This window comes from Schistocerca nitens, chromosome 2, assembly GCF_023898315.1.
Source record: "Schistocerca nitens isolate TAMUIC-IGC-003100 chromosome 2, iqSchNite1.1, whole genome shotgun sequence".
NCBI lineage: Eukaryota > Metazoa > Arthropoda > Insecta > Orthoptera > Acrididae > Schistocerca > Schistocerca nitens.
Genome location: NC_064615.1, coordinates 306,247,941 through 306,267,178, shown reverse-complemented (window position 1 = coordinate 306,267,178; position 19,238 = coordinate 306,247,941). Strand labels below are relative to the sequence as shown.

At 54.8% G+C, this 19,238-nt stretch overlaps 44 non-coding genes across 44 annotated transcripts; 35 read left to right on the top strand and 9 right to left on the bottom strand.

Moving 5' to 3' along the window:
- Positions 1–278: 278 nt before the first annotated feature.
- Trnae-uuc (transfer RNA glutamic acid (anticodon UUC)) lies at positions 279–350 on the top strand. The gene has a single exon. It is a non-coding gene; the product is annotated as a tRNA-Glu (tRNA).
- A 198-nt stretch (positions 351–548) lies between these two features.
- Positions 549–622, top strand: Trnai-aau (transfer RNA isoleucine (anticodon AAU)). Its single transcript has one exon. It is a non-coding gene; the product is annotated as a tRNA-Ile (tRNA).
- A 602-nt stretch (positions 623–1,224) lies between these two features.
- On the bottom strand, positions 1,225–1,296 carry Trnag-ucc (transfer RNA glycine (anticodon UCC)). The gene has a single exon. It is a non-coding gene; the product is annotated as a tRNA-Gly (tRNA).
- A 340-nt stretch (positions 1,297–1,636) lies between these two features.
- Trnag-gcc (transfer RNA glycine (anticodon GCC)) lies at positions 1,637–1,707 on the top strand. The gene has a single exon. It is a non-coding gene; the product is annotated as a tRNA-Gly (tRNA).
- Positions 1,708–2,088: 381 nt separating this feature from the next.
- On the top strand, positions 2,089–2,161 carry Trnam-cau (transfer RNA methionine (anticodon CAU)). Its single transcript has one exon. It is a non-coding gene; the product is annotated as a tRNA-Met (tRNA).
- A 305-nt stretch (positions 2,162–2,466) lies between these two features.
- Positions 2,467–2,538, top strand: Trnae-uuc (transfer RNA glutamic acid (anticodon UUC)). Its single transcript has one exon. It is a non-coding gene; the product is annotated as a tRNA-Glu (tRNA).
- A 198-nt stretch (positions 2,539–2,736) lies between these two features.
- Trnai-aau (transfer RNA isoleucine (anticodon AAU)) lies at positions 2,737–2,810 on the top strand. The gene has a single exon. It is a non-coding gene; the product is annotated as a tRNA-Ile (tRNA).
- A 602-nt stretch (positions 2,811–3,412) lies between these two features.
- Positions 3,413–3,484, bottom strand: Trnag-ucc (transfer RNA glycine (anticodon UCC)). The gene has a single exon. It is a non-coding gene; the product is annotated as a tRNA-Gly (tRNA).
- Positions 3,485–3,824: 340 nt separating this feature from the next.
- On the top strand, positions 3,825–3,895 carry Trnag-gcc (transfer RNA glycine (anticodon GCC)). The gene has a single exon. It is a non-coding gene; the product is annotated as a tRNA-Gly (tRNA).
- Positions 3,896–4,275: 380 nt separating this feature from the next.
- Positions 4,276–4,348, top strand: Trnam-cau (transfer RNA methionine (anticodon CAU)). Its single transcript has one exon. It is a non-coding gene; the product is annotated as a tRNA-Met (tRNA).
- A 305-nt stretch (positions 4,349–4,653) lies between these two features.
- Positions 4,654–4,725, top strand: Trnae-uuc (transfer RNA glutamic acid (anticodon UUC)). Its single transcript has one exon. It is a non-coding gene; the product is annotated as a tRNA-Glu (tRNA).
- Positions 4,726–4,923: 198 nt separating this feature from the next.
- Positions 4,924–4,997, top strand: Trnai-aau (transfer RNA isoleucine (anticodon AAU)). The gene has a single exon. It is a non-coding gene; the product is annotated as a tRNA-Ile (tRNA).
- A 602-nt stretch (positions 4,998–5,599) lies between these two features.
- Positions 5,600–5,671, bottom strand: Trnag-ucc (transfer RNA glycine (anticodon UCC)). The gene has a single exon. It is a non-coding gene; the product is annotated as a tRNA-Gly (tRNA).
- A 340-nt stretch (positions 5,672–6,011) lies between these two features.
- Positions 6,012–6,082, top strand: Trnag-gcc (transfer RNA glycine (anticodon GCC)). Its single transcript has one exon. It is a non-coding gene; the product is annotated as a tRNA-Gly (tRNA).
- Positions 6,083–6,463: 381 nt separating this feature from the next.
- On the top strand, positions 6,464–6,536 carry Trnam-cau (transfer RNA methionine (anticodon CAU)). The gene has a single exon. It is a non-coding gene; the product is annotated as a tRNA-Met (tRNA).
- Positions 6,537–6,841: 305 nt separating this feature from the next.
- Positions 6,842–6,913, top strand: Trnae-uuc (transfer RNA glutamic acid (anticodon UUC)). Its single transcript has one exon. It is a non-coding gene; the product is annotated as a tRNA-Glu (tRNA).
- Positions 6,914–7,111: 198 nt separating this feature from the next.
- On the top strand, positions 7,112–7,185 carry Trnai-aau (transfer RNA isoleucine (anticodon AAU)). The gene has a single exon. It is a non-coding gene; the product is annotated as a tRNA-Ile (tRNA).
- A 602-nt stretch (positions 7,186–7,787) lies between these two features.
- On the bottom strand, positions 7,788–7,859 carry Trnag-ucc (transfer RNA glycine (anticodon UCC)). The gene has a single exon. It is a non-coding gene; the product is annotated as a tRNA-Gly (tRNA).
- A 340-nt stretch (positions 7,860–8,199) lies between these two features.
- On the top strand, positions 8,200–8,270 carry Trnag-gcc (transfer RNA glycine (anticodon GCC)). The gene has a single exon. It is a non-coding gene; the product is annotated as a tRNA-Gly (tRNA).
- A 380-nt stretch (positions 8,271–8,650) lies between these two features.
- On the top strand, positions 8,651–8,723 carry Trnam-cau (transfer RNA methionine (anticodon CAU)). Its single transcript has one exon. It is a non-coding gene; the product is annotated as a tRNA-Met (tRNA).
- Positions 8,724–9,028: 305 nt separating this feature from the next.
- On the top strand, positions 9,029–9,100 carry Trnae-uuc (transfer RNA glutamic acid (anticodon UUC)). Its single transcript has one exon. It is a non-coding gene; the product is annotated as a tRNA-Glu (tRNA).
- Positions 9,101–9,298: 198 nt separating this feature from the next.
- Trnai-aau (transfer RNA isoleucine (anticodon AAU)) lies at positions 9,299–9,372 on the top strand. Its single transcript has one exon. It is a non-coding gene; the product is annotated as a tRNA-Ile (tRNA).
- Positions 9,373–9,972: 600 nt separating this feature from the next.
- Trnag-ucc (transfer RNA glycine (anticodon UCC)) lies at positions 9,973–10,044 on the bottom strand. Its single transcript has one exon. It is a non-coding gene; the product is annotated as a tRNA-Gly (tRNA).
- Positions 10,045–10,384: 340 nt separating this feature from the next.
- Positions 10,385–10,455, top strand: Trnag-gcc (transfer RNA glycine (anticodon GCC)). Its single transcript has one exon. It is a non-coding gene; the product is annotated as a tRNA-Gly (tRNA).
- Positions 10,456–10,836: 381 nt separating this feature from the next.
- Positions 10,837–10,909, top strand: Trnam-cau (transfer RNA methionine (anticodon CAU)). Its single transcript has one exon. It is a non-coding gene; the product is annotated as a tRNA-Met (tRNA).
- Positions 10,910–11,214: 305 nt separating this feature from the next.
- Positions 11,215–11,286, top strand: Trnae-uuc (transfer RNA glutamic acid (anticodon UUC)). The gene has a single exon. It is a non-coding gene; the product is annotated as a tRNA-Glu (tRNA).
- A 198-nt stretch (positions 11,287–11,484) lies between these two features.
- Positions 11,485–11,558, top strand: Trnai-aau (transfer RNA isoleucine (anticodon AAU)). Its single transcript has one exon. It is a non-coding gene; the product is annotated as a tRNA-Ile (tRNA).
- A 602-nt stretch (positions 11,559–12,160) lies between these two features.
- Positions 12,161–12,232, bottom strand: Trnag-ucc (transfer RNA glycine (anticodon UCC)). Its single transcript has one exon. It is a non-coding gene; the product is annotated as a tRNA-Gly (tRNA).
- Positions 12,233–12,572: 340 nt separating this feature from the next.
- Positions 12,573–12,643, top strand: Trnag-gcc (transfer RNA glycine (anticodon GCC)). The gene has a single exon. It is a non-coding gene; the product is annotated as a tRNA-Gly (tRNA).
- Positions 12,644–13,024: 381 nt separating this feature from the next.
- On the top strand, positions 13,025–13,097 carry Trnam-cau (transfer RNA methionine (anticodon CAU)). The gene has a single exon. It is a non-coding gene; the product is annotated as a tRNA-Met (tRNA).
- Positions 13,098–13,402: 305 nt separating this feature from the next.
- Trnae-uuc (transfer RNA glutamic acid (anticodon UUC)) lies at positions 13,403–13,474 on the top strand. The gene has a single exon. It is a non-coding gene; the product is annotated as a tRNA-Glu (tRNA).
- A 198-nt stretch (positions 13,475–13,672) lies between these two features.
- On the top strand, positions 13,673–13,746 carry Trnai-aau (transfer RNA isoleucine (anticodon AAU)). The gene has a single exon. It is a non-coding gene; the product is annotated as a tRNA-Ile (tRNA).
- A 600-nt stretch (positions 13,747–14,346) lies between these two features.
- Trnag-ucc (transfer RNA glycine (anticodon UCC)) lies at positions 14,347–14,418 on the bottom strand. The gene has a single exon. It is a non-coding gene; the product is annotated as a tRNA-Gly (tRNA).
- A 340-nt stretch (positions 14,419–14,758) lies between these two features.
- Positions 14,759–14,829, top strand: Trnag-gcc (transfer RNA glycine (anticodon GCC)). Its single transcript has one exon. It is a non-coding gene; the product is annotated as a tRNA-Gly (tRNA).
- Positions 14,830–15,210: 381 nt separating this feature from the next.
- Trnam-cau (transfer RNA methionine (anticodon CAU)) lies at positions 15,211–15,283 on the top strand. Its single transcript has one exon. It is a non-coding gene; the product is annotated as a tRNA-Met (tRNA).
- Positions 15,284–15,588: 305 nt separating this feature from the next.
- On the top strand, positions 15,589–15,660 carry Trnae-uuc (transfer RNA glutamic acid (anticodon UUC)). Its single transcript has one exon. It is a non-coding gene; the product is annotated as a tRNA-Glu (tRNA).
- A 198-nt stretch (positions 15,661–15,858) lies between these two features.
- Trnai-aau (transfer RNA isoleucine (anticodon AAU)) lies at positions 15,859–15,932 on the top strand. Its single transcript has one exon. It is a non-coding gene; the product is annotated as a tRNA-Ile (tRNA).
- A 602-nt stretch (positions 15,933–16,534) lies between these two features.
- On the bottom strand, positions 16,535–16,606 carry Trnag-ucc (transfer RNA glycine (anticodon UCC)). Its single transcript has one exon. It is a non-coding gene; the product is annotated as a tRNA-Gly (tRNA).
- A 340-nt stretch (positions 16,607–16,946) lies between these two features.
- On the top strand, positions 16,947–17,017 carry Trnag-gcc (transfer RNA glycine (anticodon GCC)). Its single transcript has one exon. It is a non-coding gene; the product is annotated as a tRNA-Gly (tRNA).
- Positions 17,018–17,398: 381 nt separating this feature from the next.
- Positions 17,399–17,471, top strand: Trnam-cau (transfer RNA methionine (anticodon CAU)). The gene has a single exon. It is a non-coding gene; the product is annotated as a tRNA-Met (tRNA).
- Positions 17,472–17,776: 305 nt separating this feature from the next.
- Positions 17,777–17,848, top strand: Trnae-uuc (transfer RNA glutamic acid (anticodon UUC)). The gene has a single exon. It is a non-coding gene; the product is annotated as a tRNA-Glu (tRNA).
- Positions 17,849–18,046: 198 nt separating this feature from the next.
- On the top strand, positions 18,047–18,120 carry Trnai-aau (transfer RNA isoleucine (anticodon AAU)). Its single transcript has one exon. It is a non-coding gene; the product is annotated as a tRNA-Ile (tRNA).
- Positions 18,121–18,720: 600 nt separating this feature from the next.
- On the bottom strand, positions 18,721–18,792 carry Trnag-ucc (transfer RNA glycine (anticodon UCC)). The gene has a single exon. It is a non-coding gene; the product is annotated as a tRNA-Gly (tRNA).
- Positions 18,793–19,132: 340 nt separating this feature from the next.
- Positions 19,133–19,203, top strand: Trnag-gcc (transfer RNA glycine (anticodon GCC)). The gene has a single exon. It is a non-coding gene; the product is annotated as a tRNA-Gly (tRNA).
- Positions 19,204–19,238: the final 35 nt, after the last annotated feature.

Sequence of the window (19,238 nt, the reverse complement as noted above, 5' to 3'; positions counted from 1 at the left end):
CTGTTGCTAGGGCACCAACTTATTTCTTGTTTGTTATCCACAACGTTTTCAACGCTTCAGCGGGAAAATGTTTACTCCCTGTTATTGCTACTTACAGCTTCCCTTTTCCTCTTCTCCTAGCACAGCATGAAGCCAAAAACATTGCTCTGAGACGTTTGAGGTGCGCGCCTTGCCAGTCAGTATGCGCAAAGACGCTCGCAAAGAGAGAAGGGCGCCGACGCGGGACACGACACGAAATGCTACAAGCGACCGTCCGATCCGCGTCAGGAACGCCCACATCCGGTGTGGTCTAGTGGCTAGGATACCTGGCTTTCACCCAGGAGGCCCGGGTTCGATTCCCGGTACCGGAACGGAACTTTTTCCACACGAATCGTGACAAGTTTGAGCTGTCCGAGCTGCCGTTTCCTGTCCTGCTCGCAATATATCTACTGTTTCGTGACCGTCAGCAGAGTATAGACGAGGGAAGCAGACATCCGACGACCATAGAAATGGTGTACGGCTTCATGCCATACGTTTGCAGCGTAGGGCTGAGCGAGCGCAACTGTCGAGGCCCGTTAGCTCAGTTGGTTAGAGCGTCGTGCTAATAACGCGAAGGTCGTGGGTTCGATCCCCCCACGGGCCACAACGCTTTTACTACCACGAAAAGGCAGCGCCGATTTCAGCTGGCGAGTGTGATGACCAAAAGATCATCACCCTGCGTGGAAGTTGACAGAGGATCCGAACCCGACTTGTCGGGAAGCGCTACAGCATTCACTCGGCAATGGCCATAATACGTTGAATACACTGGTTCTCAACCGATAAAGAGAAGATGAAAGGAAATGTCCGATTGCCGATGCGTAACAACTTTGGCCCTTGTCGGTACTTGGGCGGGAGAGCGCATGGGGACACAGGGTACTGTTGGCAGTTTTACTTCCTATTTTTCTTTCTCCTTTGTTTTCGGAGCTACAGCCCGATTCGGTCAGGGAGACGCCACCGTGAAATGAACGGGCGTGCTGTGTGTACATCGCCTCGCCTCTCCTTACCTCTCTCAGTCGTTTCTCGTGCTTGTCGTTTTGATATAGGCCGATTGGAGAGCGTCAGCTCTCGCGTCAGCTGAGCAAAGTCGAGACAAGTCGAGACAGTCGAGACACACTATAGGCTGGTCTGCAGCGAGTAAGAGGGGGAAAAAACATTAAGTTAAGGGCGCGTGGCGAAAGTACTCATACGTGACATTAAAAAGCCTGTTGCGGTGGCCGGGAATCGAACCCGGACCAACTGCTTGGAAGGCAACTATGCTGACCATTACACCACCACCGCACAAGCGAGCGCCCCGACGCCGCGCTGTGTCGGCTTCCCGCCTGTCGGCAGCGGCCGAAGGTGATCGTACCTGGCAGGCGCATTTCGAGGTAGGCTAGGGGAGCACATCCAGGCGCGTTCGGACAGCGTATCCGCGCACATTTCGCATCCTTGGCAAGAGTCGGCGCCGGCGACGCAAGAGTACGCAGAGGACCGCGTTCTGGCGGCATTTTTAAGCAGTACAGTGCAGGATTCAGCGTCTGCAGCATCTTCTCGACAGAATGCTACGGCGCTTGACGGCAGTCCCACTTTCCCTTGAGACATCTGCTCGGGAAGCAGCGTGCAGTTACTACCGGCCCGAGCATCGGTGGTTCAGTGGCAGAGTGCTCGCCTGCCACGCGGGCGGCCCGGGTTCGATTCCCGGCCGATGCATCATTTTGCTTTTCCCACGATAATGCTGCCGTGTGGCTTGCGCGCTTGAGATGCACGATCCACATGAATGTATAGCAGGATTCCCTTGAGAAGAACCGAGAACGCAGCACTCGCGGGTCCCCACTAGGACGCTCGCATGGTGTTCTACAGACTAGCGTCGGCCTGGCCTCGCAAGTTGCTGTGTCCAGGTGCCTCCGAGGCACTGAACGTTAACGACAAGGAGTGCTGCCTATCGTTTGCAAAAGCTGCAGCAACACCGCAATCAACTGGGCTGGCAATGCACGTGTAGCAACAGAACACGTTATCCAGGAAGTACAGTGTCTTTACGTCTAACATTGGGTGTGGTACTTAGCCAGTTTCCAGGACAAGCGCTTCACCTGTGCCTCGGTAGCGCAGTAGGCAGCGCGTAAGTCTCATAATCTTAAGGTCGTGAGTTCGATCCTCACCCGGGGCATTTAATTTTCTGTGACTGATGGTGATGCTGTTGCTAGGGCACCAACTTATTTCTTGTTTGTTATCCACAACGTTTTCAACGCTTCAGCGGGAAAATGTTTACTCCCTGTTATTGCTACTTACAGCTTCCCTTTTCCTCTTCTCCTAGCACAGCATGAAGCCAAAAACATTGCTCTGAGACGTTTGAGGTGCGCGCCTTGCCAGTCAGTATGCGCAAAGACGCTCGCAAAGAGAGAAGGGCGCCGACGCGGGACACGACACGAAATGCTACAAGCGACCGTCCGATCCGCGTCAGGAACGCCCACATCCGGTGTGGTCTAGTGGCTAGGATACCTGGCTTTCACCCAGGAGGCCCGGGTTCGATTCCCGGTACCGGAACGGAACTTTTTCCACACGAATCGTGACAAGTTTGAGCTGTCCGAGCTGCCGTTTCCTGTCCTGCTCGCAATATATCTACTGTTTCGTGACCGTCAGCAGAGTATAGACGAGGGAAGCAGACATCCGACGACCATAGAAATGGTGTACGGCTTCATGCCATACGTTTGCAGCGTAGGGCTGAGCGAGCGCAACTGTCGAGGCCCGTTAGCTCAGTTGGTTAGAGCGTCGTGCTAATAACGCGAAGGTCGTGGGTTCGATCCCCCCACGGGCCACAACGCTTTTACTACCACGAAAAGGCAGCGCCGATTTCAGCTGGCGAGTGTGATGACCAAAAGATCATCACCCTGCGTGGAAGTTGACAGAGGATCCGAACCCGACTTGTCGGGAAGCGCTACAGCATTCACTCGGCAATGGCCATAATACGTTGAATACACTGGTTCTCAACCGATAAAGAGAAGATGAAAGGAAATGTCCGATTGCCGATGCGTAACAACTTTGGCCCTTGTCGGTACTTGGGCGGGAGAGCGCATGGGGACACAGGGTACTGTTGGCAGTTTTACTTCCTATTTTTCTTTCTCCTTTGTTTTCGGAGCTACAGCCCGATTCGGTCAGGGAGACGCCACCGTGAAATGAACGGGCGTGCTGTGTGTACATCGCCTCGCCTCTCCTTACCTCTCTCAGTCGTTTCTCGTGCTTGTCGTTTTGATATAGGCCGATTGGAGAGCGTCAGCTCTCGCGTCAGCTGAGCAAAGTCGAGACAAGTCGAGACAGTCGAGACACACTATAGGCTGGTCTGCAGCGAGTAAGAGGGGGAAAAAACATTAAGTTAAGGGCGCGTGGCGAAAGTACTCATACGTGACATTAAAAAGCCTGTTGCGGTGGCCGGGAATCGAACCCGGACCAACTGCTTGGAAGGCAACTATGCTGACCATTACACCACCACCGCACAAGCGAGCGCCCCGACGCCGCGCTGTGTCGGCTTCCCGCCTGTCGGCAGCGGCCGAAGGTGATCGTACCTGGCAGGCGCATTTCGAGGTAGGCTAGGGGAGCACATCCAGGCGCGTTCGGACAGCGTATCCGCGCACATTTCGCATCCTTGGCAAGAGTCGGCGCCGGCGACGCAAGAGTACGCAGAGGACCGCGTTCTGGCGGCATTTTTAAGCAGTACAGTGCAGGATTCAGCGTCTGCAGCATCTTCTCGACAGAATGCTACGGCGCTTGACGGCAGTCCCACTTTCCCTTGAGACATCTGCTCGGGAAGCAGCGTGCAGTTACTACCGGCCCGAGCATCGGTGGTTCAGTGGCAGAGTGCTCGCCTGCCACGCGGGCGGCCCGGGTTCGATTCCCGGCCGATGCATCATTTTGCTTTTCCCACGATAATGCTGCCGTGTGGCTTGCGCGCTTGAGATGCACGATCCACATGAATGTATAGCAGGATTCCCTTGAGAAGAACCGAGAACGCAGCACTCGCGGGTCCCCACTAGGACGCTCGCATGGTGTTCTACAGACTAGCGTCGGCCTGGCCTCGCAAGTTGCTGTGTCCAGGTGCCTCCGAGGCACTGAACGTTAACGACAAGGAGTGCTGCCTATCGTTTGCAAATCTGCAGCAACACCGCAATCAACTGGGCTGGCAATGCACGTGTAGCAACAGAACACGTTATCCAGGAAGTACAGTGTCTTTACGTCTAACATTGGGTGTGGTACTTACCCAGTTTCCAGGACAAGCGCTTCACCTGTGCCTCGGTAGCGCAGTAGGCAGCGCGTAAGTCTCATAATCTTAAGGTCGTGAGTTCGATCCTCACCCGGGGCATTTAATTTTCTGTGACTGATGGTGATGCTGTTGCTAGGGCACCAACTTATTTCTTGTTTGTTATCCACAACGTTTTCAACGCTTCAGCGGGAAAATGTTTACTCCCTGTTATTGCTACTTACAGCTTCCCTTTTCCTCTTCTCCTAGCACAGCATGAAGCCAAAAACATTGCTCTGAGACGTTTGAGGTGCGCGCCTTGCCAGTCAGTATGCGCAAAGACGCTCGCAAAGAGAGAAGGGCGCCGACGCGGGACACGACACGAAATGCTACAAGCGACCGTCCGATCCGCGTCAGGAACGCCCACATCCGGTGTGGTCTAGTGGCTAGGATACCTGGCTTTCACCCAGGAGGCCCGGGTTCGATTCCCGGTACCGGAACGGAACTTTTTCCACACGAATCGTGACAAGTTTGAGCTGTCCGAGCTGCCGTTTCCCGTCCTGCTCGCAATATATCTACTGTTTCGTGACCGTCAGCAGAGTATAGACGAGGGAAGCAGACATCCGACGACCATAGAAATGGTGTACGGCTTCATGCCATACGTTTGCAGCGTAGGGCTGAGCGAGCGCAACTGTCGAGGCCCGTTAGCTCAGTTGGTTAGAGCGTCGTGCTAATAACGCGAAGGTCGTGGGTTCGATCCCCCCACGGGCCACAACGCTTTTACTACCACGAAAAGGCAGCGCCGATTTCAGCTGGCGAGTGTGATGACCAAAACATCATCACCCTGCGTGGAAGTTGACAGAGGATCCGAACCCGACTTGTCGGGAAGCGCTACAGCATTCACTCGGCAATGGCCATAATATGTTGAATACACTGGTTCTCAACCGATAAAGAGAAGATGAAAGGAAATGTCCGATTGCCGATGCGTAACAACTTTGGCCCTTGTCGGTACTTGGGCGGGAGAGCGCATGGGGACACAGGGTACTGTTGGCAGTTTTACTTCCTATTTTTCTTTCTCCTTTGTTTTCGGAGCTACAGCCCGATTCGGTCAGGGAGACGCCACCGTGAAATGAACGGGCGTGCTGTGTGTACATCGCCTCGCCTCTCCTTACCTCTCTCAGTCGTTTCTCGTGCTTGTCGTTTTGATATAGGCCGATTGGAGAGCGTCAGCTCTCGCGTCAGCTGAGCAAAGTCGAGACAAGTCGAGACAGTCGAGACACACTATAGGCTGGTCTGCAGCGAGTAAGAGGGGGAAAAAACATTAAGTTAAGGGCGCGTGGCGAAAGTACTCATACGTGACATTAAAAAGCCTGTTGCGGTGGCCGGGAATCGAACCCGGACCAACTGCTTGGAAGGCAACTATGCTGACCATTACACCACCACCGCACAAGCGAGCGCCCCGACGCCGCGCTGTGTCGGCTTCCCGCCTGTCGGCAGCGGCCGAAGGTGATCGTACCTGGCAGGCGCATTTCGAGGTAGGCTAGGGGAGCACATCCAGGCGCGTTCGGACAGCGTATCCGCGCACATTTCGCATCCTTGGCAAGAGTCGGCGCCGGCGACGCAAGAGTACGCAGAGGACCGCGTTCTGGCGGCATTTTTAAGCAGTACAGTGCAGGATTCAGCGTCTGCAGCATCTTCTCGACAGAATGCTACGGCGCTTGACGGCAGTCCCACTTTCCCTTGAGACATCTGCTCGGGAAGCAGCGTGCAGTTACTACCGGCCCGAGCATCGGTGGTTCAGTGGCAGAGTGCTCGCCTGCCACGCGGGCGGCCCGGGTTCGATTCCCGGCCGATGCATCATTTTGCTTTTCCCACGATAATGCTGCCGTGTGGCTTGCGCGCTTGAGATGCACGATCCACATGAATGTATAGCAGGATTCCCTTGAGAAGAACCGAGAACGCAGCACTCGCGGGTCCCCACTAGGACGCTCGCATGGTGTTCTACAGACTAGCGTCGGCCTGGCCTCGCAAGTTGCTGTGTCCAGGTGCCTCCGAGGCACTGAACGTTAACGACAAGGAGTGCTGCCTATCGTTTGCAAAAGCTGCAGCAACACCGCAATCAACTGGGCTGGCAATGCACGTGTAGCAACAGAACACGTTATCCAGGAAGTACAGTGTCTTTACGTCTAACATTGGGTGTGGTACTTAGCCAGTTTCCAGGACAAGCGCTTCACCTGTGCCTCGGTAGCGCAGTAGGCAGCGCGTAAGTCTCATAATCTTAAGGTCGTGAGTTCGATCCTCACCCGGGGCATTTAATTTTCTGTGACTGATGGTGATGCTGTTGCTAGGGCACCAACTTATTTCTTGTTTGTTATCCACAACGTTTTCAACGCTTCAGCGGGAAAATGTTTACTCCCTGTTATTGCTACTTACAGCTTCCCTTTTCCTCTTCTCCTAGCACAGCATGAAGCCAAAAACATTGCTCTGAGACGTTTGAGGTGCGCGCCTTGCCAGTCAGTATGCGCAAAGACGCTCGCAAAGAGAGAAGGGCGCCGACGCGGGACACGACACGAAATGCTACAAGCGACCGTCCGATCCGCGTCAGGAACGCCCACATCCGGTGTGGTCTAGTGGCTAGGATACCTGGCTTTCACCCAGGAGGCCCGGGTTCGATTCCCGGTACCGGAACGGAACTTTTTCCACACGAATCGTGACAAGTTTGAGCTGTCCGAGCTGCCGTTTCCTGTCCTGCTCGCAATATATCTACTGTTTCGTGACCGTCAGCAGAGTATAGACGAGGGAAGCAGACATCCGACGACCATAGAAATGGTGTACGGCTTCATGCCATACGTTTGCAGCGTAGGGCTGAGCGAGCGCAACTGTCGAGGCCCGTTAGCTCAGTTGGTTAGAGCGTCGTGCTAATAACGCGAAGGTCGTGGGTTCGATCCCCCCACGGGCCACAACGCTTTTACTACCACGAAAAGGCAGCGCCGATTTCAGCTGGCGAGTGTGATGACCAAAAGATCATCACCCTGCGTGGAAGTTGACAGAGGATCCGAACCCGACTTGTCGGGAAGCGCTACAGCATTCACTCGGCAATGGCCATAATACGTTGAATACACTGGTTCTCAACCGATAAAGAGAAGATGAAAGGAAATGTCCGATTGCCGATGCGTAACAACTTTGGCCCTTGTCGGTACTTGGGCGGGAGAGCGCATGGGGACACAGGGTACTGTTGGCAGTTTTACTTCCTATTTTTCTTTCTCCTTTGTTTTCGGAGCTACAGCCCGGTTCGGTCAGGGAGACGCCACCGTGAAATGAACGGGCGTGCTGTGTGTACATCGCCCCGCCTCTCCTTACCTCTCTCAGTCGTTTCTCGTGCTTGTCGTTTTGATATAGGCCGATTGGAGAGCGTCAGCTCTCGCGTCAGCTGAGCAAAGTCGAGACAAGTCGAGACAGTCGAGACACACTATAGGCTGGTCTGCAGCGAGTAAGAGGGGGAAAAAACATTAAGTTAAGGGCGCGTGGCGAAAGTACTCATACGTGACATTAAAAAGCCTGTTGCGGTGGCCGGGAATCGAACCCGGACCAACTGCTTGGAAGGCAACTATGCTGACCATTACACCACCACCGCACAAGCGAGCGCCCCGACGCCGCGCTGTGTCGGCTTCCCGCCTGTCGGCAGCGGCCGAAGGTGATCGTACCTGGCAGGCGCATTTCGAGGTAGGCTAGGGGAGCACATCCAGGCGCGTTCGGACAGCGTATCCGCGCACATTTCGCATCCTTGGCAAGAGTCGGCGCCGGCGACGCAAGAGTACGCAGAGGACCGCGTTCTGGCGGCATTTTTAAGCAGTACAGTGCAGGATTCAGCGTCTGCAGCATCTTCTCGACAGAATGCTACGGCGCTTGACGGCAGTCCCACTTTCCCTTGAGACATCTGCTCGGGAAGCAGCGTGCAGTTACTACCGGCCCGAGCATCGGTGGTTCAGTGGCAGAGTGCTCGCCTGCCACGCGGGCGGCCCGGGTTCGATTCCCGGCCGATGCATCATTTTGCTTTTCCCACGATAATGCTGCCGTGTGGCTTGCGCGCTTGAGATGCACGATCCACATGAATGTATAGCAGGATTCCCTTGAGAAGAACCGAGAACGCAGCACTCGCGGGTCCCCACTAGGACGCTCGCATGGTGTTCTACAGACTAGCGTCGGCCTGGCCTCGCAAGTTACTGTGTCCAGGTGCCTCCGAGGCACTGAACGTTAACGACAAGGAGTGCTGCCTATCGTTTGCAAATCTGCAGCAACACCGCAATCAACTGGGCTGGCAATGCACGTGTAGCAACAGAACACGTTATCCAGGAAGTACAGTGTCTTTACGTCTAACATTGGGTGTGGTACTTACCCAGTTTCCAGGACAAGCGCTTCACCTGTGCCTCGGTAGCGCAGTAGGCAGCGCGTAAGTCTCATAATCTTAAGGTCGTGAGTTCGATCCTCACCCGGGGCATTTAATTTTCTGTGACTGATGGTGATGCTGTTGCTAGGGCACCAACTTATTTCTTGTTTTTTATCCACAACGTTTTCAACGCTTCAGCGGGAAAATGTTTACTCCCTGTTATTGCTACTTACAGCTTCCCTTTTCCTCTTCTCCTAGCACAGCATGAAGCCAAAAACATTGCTCTGAGACGTTTGAGGTGCGCGCCTTGCCAGTCAGTATGCGCAAAGACGCTCGCAAAGAGAGAAGGGCGCCGACGCGGGACACGACACGAAATGCTACAAGCGACCGTCCGATCCGCCGCAGGAACGCCCGCATCCGGTGTGGTCTAGTGGCTAGGATACCTGGCTTTCACCCAGGAGGCCCGGGTTCGATTCCCGGTACCGGAACGGAACTTTTTCCACACGAATCGTGACAAGTTTGAGCTGTCCGAGCTGCCGTTTCCCGTCCTGCTCGCAATATATCTACTGTTTCGTGACCGTCAGCAGAGTATAGACGAGGGAAGCAGACATCCGACGACCATAGAAATGGTGTACGGCTTCATGCCATACGTTTGCAGCGTAGGGCTGAGCGAGTGCAACTGTCGAGGCCCGTTAGCTCAGTTGGTTAGAGCGTCGTGCTAATAACGCGAAGGTCGTGGGTTCGATCCCCCCACGGGCCACAACGCTTTTACTACCACGAAAAGGCAGCGCCGATTTCAGCTGGCGAGTGTGATGACCAAAACATCATCACCCTGCGTGGAAGTTGACAGAGGATCCGAACCCGACTTGTCGGGAAGCGCTACAGCATTCACTCGGCAATGGCCATAATATGTTGAATACACTGGTTCTCAACCGATAAAGAGAAGATGAAAGGAAATGTCCGATTGCCGATGCGTAACAACTTTGGCCCTTGTCGGTACTTGGGCGGGAGAGCGCATGGGGACACAGGGTACTGTTGGCAGTTTTACTTCCTATTTTTCTTTCTCCTTTGTTTTCGGAGCTACAGCCCGATTCGGTCAGGGAGACGCCACCGTGAAATGAACGGGCGTGCTGTGTGTACATCGCCTCGCCTCTCCTTACCTCTCTGTCGTTTCTCGTGCTTGTCGTTTTGATATAGGCCGATTGGAGAGCGTCAGCTCTCGCGTCAGCTGAGCAAAGTCGAGACAAGTCGAGACAGTCGAGACACACTATAGGCTGGTCTGCAGCGAGTAAGAGGGGGAAAAAACATTAAGTTAAGGGCGCGTGGCGAAAGTACTCATACGTGACATTAAAAAGCCTGTTGCGGTGGCCGGGAATCGAACCCGGACCAACTGCTTGGAAGGCAACTATGCTGACCATTACACCACCACCGCACAAGCGAGCGCCCCGACGCCGCGCTGTGTCGGCTTCCCGCCTGTCGGCAGCGGCCGAAGGTGATCGTACCTGGCAGGCGCATTTCGAGGTAGGCTAGGGGAGCACATCCAGGCGCGTTCGGACAGCGTATCCGCGCACATTTCGCATCCTTGGCAAGAGTCGGCGCCGGCGACGCAAGAGTACGCAGAGGACCGCGTTCTGGCGGCATTTTTAAGCAGTACAGTGCAGGATTCAGCGTCTGCAGCATCTTCTCGACAGAATGCTACGGCGCTTGACGGCAGTCCCACTTTCCCTTGAGACATCTGCTCGGGAAGCAGCGTGCAGTTACTACCGGCCCGAGCATCGGTGGTTCAGTGGCAGAGTGCTCGCCTGCCACGCGGGCGGCCCGGGTTCGATTCCCGGCCGATGCATCATTTTGCTTTTCCCACGATAATGCTGCCGTGTGGCTTGCGCGCTTGAGATGCACGATCCACATGAATGTATAGCTGGATTCCCTTGAGAAGAACCGAGAACGCAGCACTCGCGGGTCCCCACTAGGACGCTCGCATGGTGTTCTACAGACTAGCGTCGGCCTGGCCTCACAAGTTGCTGTGTCCAGGTGCCTCCGAGGCACTGAACGTTAACGACAAGGAGTGCTGCCTATCGTTTGCAAAAGCTGCAGCAACACCGCAATCAACTGGGCTGGCAATGCACGTGTAGCAACAGAACACGTTATCCAGGAAGTACAGTGTCTTTACGTCTAACATTGGGTGTGGTACTTAGCCAGTTTCCAGGACAAGCGCTTCACCTGTGCCTCGGTAGCGCAGTAGGCAGCGCGTAAGTCTCATAATCTTAAGGTCGTGAGTTCGATCCTCACCCGGGGCATTTAATTTTCTGTGACTGATGGTGATGCTGTTGCTAGGGCACCAACTTATTTCTTGTTTGTTATCCACAACGTTTTCAACGCTTCAGCGGGAAAATGTTTACTCCCTGTTATTGCTACTTACAGCTTCCCTTTTCCTCTTCTCCTAGCACAGCATGAAGCCAAAAACATTGCTCTGAGACGTTTGAGGTGCGCGCCTTGCCAGTCAGTATGCGCAAAGACGCTCGCAAAGAGAGAAGGGCGCCGACGCGGGACACGACACGAAATGCTACAAGCGACCGTCCGATCCGCGTCAGGAACGCCCACATCCGGTGTGGTCTAGTGGCTAGGATACCTGGCTTTCACCCAGGAGGCCCGGGTTCGATTCCCGGTACCGGAACGGAACTTTTTCCACACGAATCGTGACAAGTTTGAGCTGTCCGAGCTGCCGTTTCCTGTCCTGCTCGCAATATATCTACTGTTTCGTGACCGTCAGCAGAGTATAGACGAGGGAAGCAGACATCCGACGACCATAGAAATGGTGTACGGCTTCATGCCATACGTTTGCAGCGTAGGGCTGAGCGAGCGCAACTGTCGAGGCCCGTTAGCTCAGTTGGTTAGAGCGTCGTGCTAATAACGCGAAGGTCGTGGGTTCGATCCCCCCACGGGCCACAACGCTTTTACTACCACGAAAAGGCAGCGCCGATTTCAGCTGGCGAGTGTGATGACCAAAAGATCATCACCCTGCGTGGAAGTTGACAGAGGATCCGAACCCGACTTGTCGGGAAGCGCTACAGCATTCACTCGGCAATGGCCATAATACGTTGAATACACTGGTTCTCAACCGATAAAGAGAAGATGAAAGGAAATGTCCGATTGCCGATGCGTAACAACTTTGGCCCTTGTCGGTACTTGGGCGGGAGAGCGCATGGGGACACAGGGTACTGTTGGCAGTTTTACTTCCTATTTTTCTTTCTCCTTTGTTTTCGGAGCTACAGCCCGGTTCGGTCAGGGAGACGCCACCGTGAAATGAACGGGCGTGCTGTGTGTACATCGCCCCGCCTCTCCTTACCTCTCTCAGTCGTTTCTCGTGCTTGTCGTTTTGATATAGGCCGATTGGAGAGCGTCAGCTCTCGCGTCAGCTGAGCAAAGTCGAGACAAGTCGAGACAGTCGAGACACACTATAGGCTGGTCTGCAGCGAGTAAGAGGGGGAAAAAACATTAAGTTAAGGGCGCGTGGCGAAAGTACTCATACGTGACATTAAAAAGCCTGTTGCGGTGGCCGGGAATCGAACCCGGACCAACTGCTTGGAAGGCAACTATGCTGACCATTACACCACCACCGCACAAGCGAGCGCCCCGACGCCGCGCTGTGTCGGCTTCCCGCCTGTCGGCAGCGGCCGAAGGTGATCGTACCTGGCAGGCGCATTTCGAGGTAGGCTAGGGGAGCACATCCAGGCGCGTTCGGACAGCGTATCCGCGCACATTTCGCATCCTTGGCAAGAGTCGGCGCCGGCGACGCAAGAGTACGCAGAGGACCGCGTTCTGGCGGCATTTTTAAGCAGTACAGTGCAGGATTCAGCGTCTGCAGCATCTTCTCGACAGAATGCTACGGCGCTTGACGGCAGTCCCACTTTCCCTTGAGACATCTGCTCGGGAAGCAGCGTGCAGTTACTACCGGCCCGAGCATCGGTGGTTCAGTGGCAGAGTGCTCGCCTGCCACGCGGGCGGCCCGGGTTCGATTCCCGGCCGATGCATCATTTTGCTTTTCCCACGATAATGCTGCCGTGTGGCTTGCGCGCTTGAGATGCACGATCCACATGAATGTATAGCTGGATTCCCTTGAGAAGAACCGAGAACGCAGCACTCGCGGGTCCCCACTAGGACGCTCGCATGGTGTTCTACAGACTAGCGTCGGCCTGGCCTCACAAGTTGCTGTGTCCAGGTGCCTCCGAGGCACTGAACGTTAACGACAAGGAGTGCTGCCTATCGTTTGCAAAAGCTGCAGCAACACCGCAATCAACTGGGCTGGCAATGCACGTGTAGCAACAGAACACGTTATCCAGGAAGTACAGTGTCTTTACGTCTAACATTGGGTGTGGTACTTAGCCAGTTTCCAGGACAAGCGCTTCACCTGTGCCTCGGTAGCGCAGTAGGCAGCGCGTAAGTCTCATAATCTTAAGGTCGTGAGTTCGATCCTCACCCGGGGCATTTAATTTTCTGTGACTGATGGTGATGCTGTTGCTAGGGCACCAACTTATTTCTTGTTTGTTATCCACAACGTTTTCAACGCTTCAGCGGGAAAATGTTTACTCCCTGTTATTGCTACTTACAGCTTCCCTTTTCCTCTTCTCCTAGCACAGCATGAAGCCAAAAACATTGCTCTGAGACGTTTGAGGTGCGCGCCTTGCCAGTCAGTATGCGCAAAGACGCTCGCAAAGAGAGAAGGGCGCCGACGCGGGACACGACACGAAATGCTACAAGCGACCGTCCGATCCGCGTCAGGAACGCCCACATCCGGTGTGGTCTAGTGGCTAGGATACCTGGCTTTCACCCAGGAGGCCCGGGTTCGATTCCCGGTACCGGAACGGAACTTTTTCCACACGAATCGTGACAAGTTTGAGCTGTCCGAGCTGCCGTTTCCCGTCCTGCTCGCAATATATCTACTGTTTCGTGACCGTCAGCAGAGTATAGACGAGGGAAGCAGACATCCGACGACCATAGAAATGGTGTACGGCTTCATGCCATACGTTTGCAGCGTAGGGCTGAGCGAGTGCAACTGTCGAGGCCCGTTAGCTCAGTTGGTTAGAGCGTCGTGCTAATAACGCGAAGGTCGTGGGTTCGATCCCCCCACGGGCCACAACGCTTTTACTACCACGAAAAGGCAGCGCCGATTTCAGCTGGCGAGTGTGATGACCAAAACATCATCACCCTGCGTGGAAGTTGACAGAGGATCCGAACCCGACTTGTCGGGAAGCGCTACAGCATTCACTCGGCAATGGCCATAATATGTTGAATACACTGGTTCTCAACCGATAAAGAGAAGATGAAAGGAAATGTCCGATTGCCGATGCGTAACAACTTTGGCCCTTGTCGGTACTTGGGCGGGAGAGCGCATGGGGACACAGGGTACTGTTGGCAGTTTTACTTCCTATTTTTCTTTCTCCTTTGTTTTCGGAGCTACAGCCCGATTCGGTCAGGGAGACGCCACCGTGAAATGAACGGGCGTGCTGTGTGTACATCGCCTCGCCTCTCCTTACCTCTCTGTCGTTTCTCGTGCTTGTCGTTTTGATATAGGCCGATTGGAGAGCGTCAGCTCTCGCGTCAGCTGAGCAAAGTCGAGACAAGTCGAGACAGTCGAGACACACTATAGGCTGGTCTGCAGCGAGTAAGAGGGGGAAAAAACATTAAGTTAAGGGCGCGTGGCGAAAGTACTCATACGTGACATTAAAAAGCCTGTTGCGGTGGCCGGGAATCGAACCCGGACCAACTGCTTGGAAGGCAACTATGCTGACCATTACACCACCACCGCACAAGCGAGCGCCCCGACGCCGCGCTGTGTCGGCTTCCCGCCTGTCGGCAGCGGCCGAAGGTGATCGTACCTGGCAGGCGCATTTCGAGGTAGGCTAGGGGAGCACATCCAGGCGCGTTCGGACAGCGTATCCGCGCACATTTCGCATCCTTGGCAAGAGTCGGCGCCGGCGACGCAAGAGTACGCAGAGGACCGCGTTCTGGCGGCATTTTTAAGCAGTACAGTGCAGGATTCAGCGTCTGCAGCATCTTCTCGACAGAATGCTACGGCGCTTGACGGCAGTCCCACTTTCCCTTGAGACATCTGCTCGGGAAGCAGCGTGCAGTTACTACCGGCCCGAGCATCGGTGGTTCAGTGGCAGAGTGCTCGCCTGCCACGCGGGCGGCCCGGGTTCGATTCCCGGCCGATGCATCATTTTGCTTTTCCCACGATAATGCTGCCGTGTGGCTTGCGCGCTTGAGATGCACGATCCACATGAATGTATAGCTGGATTCCCTTGAGAAGAACCGAGAACGCAGCACTCGCGGGTCCCCACTAGGACGCTCGCATGGTGTTCTACAGACTAGCGTCGGCCTGGCCTCACAAGTTGCTGTGTCCAGGTGCCTCCGAGGCACTGAACGTTAACGACAAGGAGTGCTGCCTATCGTTTGCAAAAGCTGCAGCAACACCGCAATCAACTGGGCTGGCAATGCACGTGTAGCAACAGAACACGTTATCCAGGAAGTACAGTGTCTTTACGTCTAACATTGGGTGTGGTACTTAGCCAGTTTCCAGGACAAGCGCTTCACCTGTGCCTCGGTAGCGCAGTAGGCAGCGCGTAAGTCTCATAATCTTAAGGTCGTGAGTTCGATCCTCACCCGGGGCATTTAATTTTCTGTGACTGATGGTGATGCTGTTGCTAGGGCACCAACTTATTTCTTGTTTGTTATCCACAACGTTTTCAACGCTTCAGCGGGAAAATGTTTACTCCCTGTTATTGCTACTTACAGCTTCCCTTTTCCTCTTCTCCTAGCACAGCATGAAGCCAAAAACATTGCTCTGAGACGTTTGAGGTGCGCGCCTTGCCAGTCAGTATGCGCAAAGACGCTCGCAAAGAGAGAAGGGCGCCGACGCGGGACACGACACGAAATGCTACAAGCGACCGTCCGATCCGCGTCAGGAACGCCCACATCCGGTGTGGTCTAGTGGCTAGGATACCTGGCTTTCACCCAGGAGGCCCGGGTTCGATTCCCGGTACCGGAACGGAACTTTTTCCACACGAATCGTGACAAGTTTGAGCTGTCCGAGCTGCCGTTTCCTGTCCTGCTCGCAATATATCTACTGTTTCGTGACCGTCAGCAGAGTATAGACGAGGGAAGCAGACATCCGACGACCATAGAAATGGTGTACGGCTTCATGCCATACGTTTGCAGCGTAGGGCTGAGCGAGCGCAACTGTCGAGGCCCGTTAGCTCAGTTGGTTAGAGCGTCGTGCTAATAACGCGAAGGTCGTGGGTTCGATCCCCCCACGGGCCACAACGCTTTTACTACCACGAAAAGGCAGCGCCGATTTCAGCTGGCGAGTGTGATGACCAAAAGATCATCACCCTGCGTGGAAGTTGACAGAGGATCCGAACCCGACTTGTCGGGAAGCGCTACAGCATTCACTCGGCAATGGCCATAATACGTTGAATACACTGGTTCTCAACCGATAAAGAGAAGATGAAAGGAAATGTCCGATTGCCGATGCGTAACAACTTTGGCCCTTGTCGGTACTTGGGCGGGAGAGCGCATGGGGACACAGGGTACTGTTGGCAGTTTTACTTCCTATTTTTCTTTCTCCTTTGTTTTCGGAGCTACAGCCCGGTTCGGTCAGGGAGACGCCACCGTGAAATGAACGGGCGTGCTGTGTGTACATCGCCCCGCCTCTCCTTACCTCTCTCAGTCGTTTCTCGTGCTTGTCGTTTTGATATAGGCCGATTGGAGAGCGTCAGCTCTCGCGTCAGCTGAGCAAAGTCGAGACAAGTCGAGACAGTCGAGACACACTATAGGCTGGTCTGCAGCGAGTAAGAGGGGGAAAAAACATTAAGTTAAGGGCGCGTGGCGAAAGTACTCATACGTGACATTAAAAAGCCTGTTGCGGTGGCCGGGAATCGAACCCGGACCAACTGCTTGGAAGGCAACTATGCTGACCATTACACCACCACCGCACAAGCGAGCGCCCCGACGCCGCGCTGTGTCGGCTTCCCGCCTGTCGGCAGCGGCCGAAGGTGATCGTACCTGGCAGGCGCATTTCGAGGTAGGCTAGGGGAGCACATCCAGGCGCGTTCGGACAGCGTATCCGCGCACATTTCGCATCCTTGGCAAGAGTCGGCGCCGGCGACGCAAGAGTACGCAGAGGACCGCGTTCTGGCGGCATTTTTAAGCAGTACAGTGCAGGATTCAGCGTCTGCAGCATCTTCTCGACAGAATGCTACGGCGCTTGACGGCAGTCCCACTTTCCCTTGAGACATCTGCTCGGGAAGCAGCGTGCAGTTACTACCGGCCCGAGCATCGGTGGTTCAGTGGCAGAGTGCTCGCCTGCCACGCGGGCGGCCCGGGTTCGATTCCCGGCCGATGCATCATTTTGCTTTTCCCACGATAATGCTGCCGTGTGGCTTGCGCGCTTGAGATGCACGATCCACATGAATGTATAGCTGGATTCCCTTGAGAAGAACCGAGAACGCAGCACTCGCGGGTCCCCACTAGGACGCTCGCATGGTGTTCTACAGACTAGCGTCGGCCTGGCCTCACAAGTTGCTGTGTCCAGGTGCCTCCGAGGCACTGAACGTTAACGACAAGGAGTGCTGCCTATCGTTTGCAAAAGCTGCAGCAACACCGCAATCAACTGGGCTGGCAATGCACGTGTAGCAACAGAACACGTTATCCAGGAAGTACAGTGTCTTTACGTCTAACATTGGGTGTGGTACTTAGCCAGTTTCCAGGACAAGCGCTTCACCTGTGCCTCGGTAGCGCAGTAGGCAGCGCGTAAGTCTCATAATCTTAAGGTCGTGAGTTCGATCCTCACCCGGGGCATTTAATTTTCTGTGACTGATGGTGATGCTGTTGCTAGGGCACCAACTTATTTCTTGTTTGTTATCCACAACGTTTTCAACGCTTCAGCGGGAAAATGTTTACTCCCTGTTATTGCTACTTACAGCTTCCCTTTTCCTCTTCTCCTAGCACAGCATGAAGCCAAAAACATTGCTCTGAGACGTTTGAGGTGCGCGCCTTGCCAGTCAGTATGCGCAAAGACGCTCGCAAAGAGAGAAGGGCGCCGACGCGGGACACGACACGAAATGCTACAAGCGACCGTCCGATCCGCGTCAGGAACGCCCACATCCGGTGTGGTCTAGTGGCTAGGATACCTGGCTTTCACCCAGGAGGCCCGGGTTCGATTCCCGGTACCGGAACGGAACTTTTTCCACACGAATCGTGACAAGTTTGAGCTGTCCGAGCTGCCGTTTCCCGTCCTGCTCGCAATATATCTACTGTTTCGTGACCGTCAGCAGAGTATAGACGAGGGAAGCAGACATCCGACGACCATAGAAATGGTGTACGGCTTCATGCCATACGTTTGCAGCGTAGGGCTGAGCGAGTGCAACTGTCGAGGCCCGTTAGCTCAGTTGGTTAGAGCGTCGTGCTAATAACGCGAAGGTCGTGGGTTCGATCCCCCCACGGGCCACAACGCTTTTACTACCACGAAAAGGCAGCGCCGATTTCAGCTGGCGAGTGTGATGACCAAAACATCATCACCCTGCGTGGAAGTTGACAGAGGATCCGAACCCGACTTGTCGGGAAGCGCTACAGCATTCACTCGGCAATGGCCATAATATGTTGAATACACTGGTTCTCAACCGATAAAGAGAAGATGAAAGGAAATGTCCGATTGCCGATGCGTAACAACTTTGGCCCTTGTCGGTACTTGGGCGGGAGAGCGCATGGGGACACAGGGTACTGTTGGCAGTTTTACTTCCTATTTTTCTTTCTCCTTTGTTTTCGGAGCTACAGCCCGATTCGGTCAGGGAGACGCCACCGTGAAATGAACGGGCGTGCTGTGTGTACATCGCCTCGCCTCTCCTTACCTCTCTGTCGTTTCTCGTGCTTGTCGTTTTGATATAGGCCGATTGGAGAGCGTCAGCTCTCGCGTCAGCTGAGCAAAGTCGAGACAAGTCGAGACAGTCGAGACACACTATAGGCTGGTCTGCAGCGAGTAAGAGGGGGAAAAAACATTAAGTTAAGGGCGCGTGGCGAAAGTACTCATACGTGACATTAAAAAGCCTGTTGCGGTGGCCGGGAATCGAACCCGGACCAACTGCTTGGAAGGCAACTATGCTGACCATTACACCACCACCGCACAAGCGAGCGCCCCGACGCCGCGCTGTGTCGGCTTCCCGCCTGTCGGCAGCGGCCGAAGGTGATCGTACCTGGCAGGCGCATTTCGAGGTAGGCTAGGGGAGCACATCCAGGCGCGTTCGGACAGCGTATCCGCGCACATTTCGCATCCTTGGCAAGAGTCGGCGCCGGCGACGCAAGAGTACGCAGAGGACCGCGTTCTGGCGGCATTTTTAAGCAGTACAGTGCAGGATTCAGCGTCTGCAGCATCTTCTCGACAGAATGCTACGGCGCTTGACGGCAGTCCCACTTTCCCTTGAGACATCTGCTCGGGAAGCAGCGTGCAGTTACTACCGGCCCGAGCATCGGTGGTTCAGTGGCAGAGTGCTCGCCTGCCACGCGGGCGGCCCGGGTTCGATTCCCGGCCGATGCATCATTTTGCTTTTCCCACGATAATGCTGCCGTGTG